This window comes from Furipterus horrens, unplaced genomic scaffold (genome assembly GCF_987537825.1).
Source record: "Furipterus horrens unplaced genomic scaffold, mFurHor1.1.pri manual_scaffold_1, whole genome shotgun sequence".
Taxonomy (NCBI): domain Eukaryota; kingdom Metazoa; phylum Chordata; class Mammalia; order Chiroptera; family Furipteridae; genus Furipterus; species Furipterus horrens.
This window is the reverse complement of record NW_028327171.1, coordinates 93,010,281-93,017,546: the sequence shown is the minus strand read 5'-3', so window position 1 is coordinate 93,017,546 and position 7,266 is coordinate 93,010,281. Positions and strand designations below refer to the sequence as shown.

The window sequence follows — 7,266 nt, the reverse complement described above, 5'->3', positions numbered from 1 at the left end:
ATTTATATTTATGTTAGCCTTTCTTTCTTTCTTTCTTTCTTTCTTTCTTTCTTTCTTTCTTTCTTTCTTTCTTTCTTTCTTTCTTTCTTTTTCTTTCTTTCTTTCTTCTTTCTTTCTTTCTCTTTCTTTCTTTCTTTCTTTCTTTCTTTCTTTCTTTCTTTCTTTCTTTCTTTCTTTCTTTCTTTCTTTCTTTCTTTCTTTCTTTCTTTCTTTCTTTCTTTCTTTCTTTCTTTCTTATTCTTCTTTCTTTCTTCTTTCCTTTCTCTCTCTCTCTCCCCCTCCCTCCTCCCTCCCTCCCTCCCTCCCTTCCTTCCTTAATGAAATGCATAACAAAATTGCTTGTCATCTTTGCGCAGGGGCCCTGCTAATCTTATCTGTATCATTCCAATTTTAGCACATGTGCTGCCAAAGTGCTCACAATCCTTCCCGTCTCTGATCAATATTTTTAAAGCTAGAAGTTTCCTTATAAGAACTGCTTTTTCTAATTCTAGGAAGTTTTTAGTCATTATTTCTTCAAAATATTTTCTCCCTTGTACTTATTCTTTTCTATTCCACCAGGGCTTTTACTAAACACTGTTAACTTTCTTCCTTAATATTCTTACTTTGATTTCATAATTTTATCTCAGGTTTGTGTCTGGAAGATGAGGACTGGTAAGACACTTTTTTTCAGACAAACCACATAAATGTTCAAAATAAAATATGTGCTACTGTTACCAGACATGGGGCTTGGCCCTGATCGAGTCTGCCTAGGGCCAGCTGCAGTGCGTGGGTTCTTGATTTCATGTAGGAAAGATTTCACAACACAAGTCCAGGTGACAATGAGGATACATTTATTAAAGCTGGGGATGGTGAAACAGCGGCTTAGCACAGAAGAGGCAACAGGAGAACCTAGGCTGGGCTGCCTTAGTTCACTGGGAAATCAGAGGAAAGGGGCTTTGAGGACAGGTTCAGGGGATTACCTGAACAAACTGAACAAGCTGACAAGTTGCCAGCTGTCAGCTGCCCATTGCCTTAGAGTTTAGGAAACTCCTGCCTGTGAAGAAAGAAATGGGGGAAGAAGAAGGAAGAGGGAATGGCATTGGTTGCTCTCCAGAGGGAGTGTTTGTGCATAGGGTCCTTTGTCTTGAGGCTTTTTTTCCCTCTTTCTTGAAGGTGGGGAAACTTAGGGAAGGTTTCAGTAGAATATTCATCAGTTCTCCAGCTGTGATTGTTCAGTGACAGGACAGGGCATATTTCATCAGTGCAGTTGGTTCTGGTGTTGCCCACCTGGTTTTGTTGCTTTTCTGGGCCTGGGGCTGAAATACAACTGAGGCCTGGATGCTATATCCTAGATGTTCCTCCCCAGGGAGGAAAGGCCAGGTGGGGAGACATTACCCTGGGGCTGAGGTCTTTGTTTTCCCATTTTTGCCCCCTGTCAGGCATGGGAGCCTTCTGCCCTGGTGACCGTCTACACGTGACTGTAAATTGCCTGGCCATTGTGTCCAGCTGTCTGTCTCAGTTTCCTCATTCCACTTGCCAAAAAATTTTCTTCCTTTTTACTGTTCTGTCTCACTACCATAAAAGGCAATATCTCTGCTCCTGGGCAAGCAAGCAGGATTCCCACCACCTGGAATAGCCAAAGGGGAAGACAAGACAGTGCATGTCATTGTTACTTCTATCTCAGCTATGGTCTCCAAACTACTTTGCTCTTCTTTTCTAGCAATACTTATATATAATCTACCAACAGCAAATGGCTTCTGTCTAGTTGTTGTGCTCTGTCCAAATGCTTCTATTTCGTACCTGTGGTTTTGTTTTGTTTTTTTAATCTTCACCCAAGGACATTTTTCTATTGCTTTTTAGAGAGAGAGGAAGGGAGAGAAAAGAAACATTGATGTGAGAGAGAAGTGTTGATTGCCTGCCACTCATACTGCCCATATTGAGGATCACACATGCCAGGATGAGGAACCAAACCCACAACCTAGGTATGTGCCCTGACTGGGAATCGAACCTGCAATCCTTTGGTTATGGGACAACGCTCCAACCAACTGAGCCACACCGACCAGGGCCATACACCTGTGCTTTTAAATCTAGCTGCCTATAATTTCTCCTATTTGTCCTCCTCTTTGTGGAGTTGCGGGGTGGGGTGGAGCGCAAAGGTCAGGGAAGGAAGATGTTATGGTCCCAAGTAAGCACTTAATTTCACCCCTTTGCACTTTATTACTTACATTTCAAACTCTACAGGCTTGAGAATATAAGTGTTTGTCACCTGAACTTGGGCTCCTGATGACTAACAGCACAGTTATCTCATCATCAGTGTTTCACTAGTAGAGGGAGCCCCAGCTGGCAAGGATACTAGAAGAGAAAGATCAAATGTCACTTGAAAGCCTTCCCAGTAGAGTGCTTAGCTGGGCTCCCAGGAAAAATAGACCTAGGGCAAAGTGCTGTGAGGTCTGTCTTTTAAAAGTGTCACGAGCTGAAAATGAGTGTTGTTTCAGAGTTGGGATATTATTAATTTATAATTCTAAGCATGCAGTAGTCAAGGCGGATAAAACAACTTGATAAAAACACTCCTTACCTTCTGTTATTTGTCATCTACTGTATGAAGGCAAATCAGTGGATATGTGGGCAAAATTATAAACTATAACATTACTTGAAAATGATTTTATTTTTTTACTTGAAAGCGATTTTAGAATTTTTTTAGAAGGCTTTTCTAAAAGCCTGCAGACACTTTCCTGTTAGCATAGTGTACTTTTTGAAACTCTGAATGTTCCAGAGTTAAGAATTATACCTATTTTAAAAAAATTTGCCTTTGAAGTTAGACACTGGCATATAAGGTAATGAAATGTACAGTTGCCTACTCACTGCATATAAATGTGTGTCATTGGGACCCTCCAAGAACATTTCCCATCTTTACTATTGAAGATTAGAATCTCGTATGCCTGTCTTCTTCCGCCTCCCTGAATTTTAAAGGCATGGTGGAAAGAATATTAATGTTGGAATTAAACAGAGCAGTGGTCAAATTCTGGTTTCACCACTTAATAGCTATGAGTTCTTTCTCATCAGTAAAAGGGTGGCGAGGTTTCTTACCAGGTTGGTTGTTGATTTGTGAGAGAATGCTTGTAAAATACCTTGCAGAAAACAGATTTTTAATAAAAGGTAGCTGTTATTGTTATTAGTAGACAGGAGAAAGTGGGAAAAGAAGGAGAATCTATGCCATTATCAGGCAGGAACTTTGGAAAATTACAAAGGGTTTATAGCAGGAAGTGAGATATCACTTTGTCTATTACATTCCATAGCAATTTCCTCCAAAATGTTCTGATTTGTCAAAGAAATAATCTTAAACTTTCTTCTTAATTTAACTCTCCTGCTTGAAATTTCTCTCTCTCTCTCTCTCTGCCCCAGTCTCAATAGGAAGTTCATGTCTGTTCATAATCTGTTATTTTATTTCTAATTTATTTTTCAGATTTCCCAATGGAAAACCTATACTCCTAACTGACAGTAGAGAGGGTCTTTTCCTTGCCCATTTGTAGGCTTTTGTTCCTGCTGTCCTCCCACCTTGTCCTCCACGTCCACTCACCTCACCTTTCCCTGACCCACCCCCTCCAATAAAAAGAGTAAACAGCATAACCCTCTCCCCACATAAGAGTTGAACATTGCTTCTCTTGTTTTCTGAATTTTTATTGTTTTTACTGCCTTTTATTGTAATTTAACTTCGCATTATGAGTATCACTTGTCTTTTCAATAAGAGTGTTTCATCAAGGCAGTGATTGTACTGTTATTATATTTCTTGGTGTCCAACCAAGATGTTAATATCTGTAATTTATGTTCCTTAAAGAATACTATAAAAGGAGTCTGCAGGTTCAGTTACCCCTTCACTGATAACTTTGATACTGCACCTAAAGAATTAGGACTTCTTTATCCAAAACCACATGGGTCTGCAGTCCCCTCAGCTATTTCTGCCTTCAATACTATTTTCTTCAAGTGATGATTCCACTGTATATAATTCTGTTTCAAGAGCGCCCCCTATTGGCTTAGATATACTATCTGAAATTTCGGCACAGTAATTTCTCAATACCAAAGTTTCAGCCTACAGGTGAATACAGGATGCTTAAAGCAGTGATGCAACAACAGTGTAAATTAGTATTCAGGTGTTTCTTTTCTCCCTTCTAATTCCACTGTACCCCCATGGCCCTTGAGGACTTTTTTTTTAAAATATTTTTATTTATTTACTTTTACAGAGAGGGGAAGGAAGGGAGAAAGAAAGGGAGGGAAAGAGACTTGGATGTGGGAGAGAAACATCAATTGGTTACCGCTCACGTGCCCCTAACCAGGGACCTGGCCTGCAACCCAGACATAAGCCCCCACTGGGAATCAAACCAGAGACCTTTCTGTTTGTGGGATGATGCCAAACCCACTGATCTACCCCAGTGAGGGCTTGACAACTTCTTAAATAGAACACTACTGTTCAAATAGTGTCTTTGAAACACTTGGATTCCTATCTCTGTTTAATTTTCTGGGCTTCAAAATTTGACTCAAGTGAAGCCACGATCCCATTCTTGCACTGCTCTTTTAGTCCCCCAGGACAGTGTAGTCAATTAAGCTATACTTCTAAGAGTGCTAAATACTCATTAACATTATTAATCATTTAAAAAATACCAGTGGTCTGATTTCCTCAGGGAAGAACATGTGCTGCTTTGAGTGTTTCTCATATCAGGTCTACTACAAAAACCTTCGCTAGGGCCATATCCTTCAGCCCTGTTGATGGAATGATGACTTTGGGTTTTATTTATTTATTTTAAAAATATCTCATTTCTTTTACTTTTAGAGAGAGAGGAGGGGGCAGAGAGAGGGAGAGAAACTTTGATGAGCTGCCTTTTGTACATACCCCAACCAGGGACAGAATATGCAACCCAGGCATGTGCCCTGACCTGGAATCAAACTGGCAACCCTTCGTTTTGCAGAACAGTGCACAACAGGCTGAGCCACACTGGTCAGGGTGACTTCGGGTTTTAGATATCATTTCAAGGCTTCATAAATCACTTGAGACCCAACATTTAGATATGGTTCCCTTTTTTCAAAGAAGTTATTTTAATATAACAATATAAACATGTTCAGTGACTAGAATTAGATTAAATTAGAAAATAAGATTTGCCATTGCTAACAGCAAACATTCAAACAGTCCTTCATATCACCCCCATGTTACTAATAAGAAAACAAAGTCAGAGAAGTTAAAGTAGTTGAACCTAGGTCACTCAACTATAAATGGTAGAGCCACAATTCAAACCCCAAGGCATCATGGACACAAAATTTATTTCTCTTAAAAACTATGCTGGAAGAGAGCATATCTGTGAAATAAATTACTGAAGTTAAGATACCTACATAATTTGGCACGTACTATACAAAGTACTGCAGTTCTCAGTAACACCGGCCTCATCCTTTGAGCAGAGACTTTATTTGGATATACCAGTTGACTGTGCTAGTTATTAAGTTTCTAGTACTTACCCTTAACTAGAAGTGAAGTTGAATAATTTTATTACTACTCCTTCTCCACACTCAACATCTAATTAGCATAGGCCTTCTCACTTCTCACTAATGCTCTAATTCAGATCTTAGGGTACGCAGTGTTTGCTAGATACTTTGTTTTTTGACATCTAATTTCTGTATTTGCCTATTATATTAGTTTAGGAGGTTATGGTAATCACAGCAACTTGTTATTCATTGTCCCTTCTATAAGGGAATGTTTAAAGTACTATATTACAGTTATAATAACTTTTAGCCACTAAAAAAGATTGAGTTGAGTAAATACATACGTATCACAACTCTCCTGCCAGTACTACCTCCTCCACCTTCACTATGAACAGCAAACATTTATATAGCATTTGTTTTGAGTTAGGCAATGTTCTAAGCACTTCATGTATATTATTTAATCTATAGGCTATCTCTGAACGAATATGCAAGACACCCGATCGTTGTGGTTCCTCTGGAAAGAGAGCCTAGGGCAACTGGAGTCTGGCCTAGAAACTTAGTTTTCATTGAATCCTTTTATATTGATTTGAAATTAACACATGTTGTGTTAAATTTAATACTAAAATAATTTGAATGTGCCTGGCTGGTGTGGCTCAGTTGGTTGGAGCATAGTCCCATATGCGAAAGGCTGCAGGTTCAATCCCTGGACCTCGGACCTGAGATTCTGGGCCCGGGTGCATTTGATCCCCAGTCCACACCTATAAGATCCCCAATCCACCCTCGTAAGGAGGCAATCAATCAATCAATGCTTCTCTCTTGCATCAATGTTTCCCTTCCTCTTTCTCCCTTCCCCTCTTTCTAAAAGTAGTAAAAAAAAAAAGTTTTCTGGGTTAGGAAAAAAATAATAATTTGAATGTAAGGATCACTTCATTAATATTAAAAATGTGTGTATTCTATCTATCCTTACACAATTGTTTGGTTGGATATAGAATTCAAAGCTGAAGGGTTTTTTTTTCCCCAGAATTAGGGAGCCATTCTTTCATTGTCTTCTTGTTTTCAGCATTGCTGTTGAGAATTCTAAAGCTATTTCAATTCATGAGCCTTAAATATGCCCTGTTTCCCTGCACCCCCTTTCTTTAGAATACATAGACAGGTCTTTCTCTGACTCTGGTATTCTGAAATTTCATGGTGACATGTTTAAACTAAAAAAAAAAAAAAAAAAGTGAGTTCCTTTTATGGACTATTAACTCAATTTATGTACCATTCTGCTCTTCTTTTCTTTTCTTTTTTTACTTAGATCTCAGCCTATCAGCTGTCCTTACTGGAAGATCTGTCTTAAAACACAGTATGAAGAGTTGGCAATGTACTTTAGATCAATCTCATCATGAGAGATTTGGGTACCTTTAAATAGTATAAACAATTTAAAATATATACTTAGTAAAACAAAATAGTGAACAAATTCTACACACTAAATAAGTGCAGTTATTTATATATTAATTATACCTCAACAAAGTTGTGAAAAAATGTAGGGGCTTTGAGCTGACTTCAGTTAGACTCAATTTGATTGTCACTGTTTCTGTCTTGAATGTGACTGACAGAGCCTGCATAAAGACTATAAATGGCCTACTTAGCCTTTTTTTGTTATTGTGTTCTTTGTATTTAGATTACAATAGTCCCTTCTTCCCTGTCGGTTCACTTTACATGGTTTTAGTTACATGTCATTAACTGCAGTCCAAAAACATTAAATAAAAAATTCTAGAAATAAGCCATTCATAAGTTTTAAGTTGTGTAGTCATTTTTAGGGTCTGTGATGAAATCTCA

At 38.5% G+C, this 7,266-nt stretch overlaps 1 non-coding gene across 1 annotated transcript; it reads right to left on the bottom strand.

Moving 5' to 3' along the window:
- Window positions 1-311: 311 nt before the first annotated feature.
- LOC150021494 (U6 spliceosomal RNA) lies at window positions 312-414 on the bottom strand. Its single transcript, XR_016513483.1, has one exon. It is a non-coding gene; the product is annotated as a U6 spliceosomal RNA (small nuclear RNA).
- Between the last annotated feature and the right edge of the window lie 6,852 nt (window positions 415-7,266).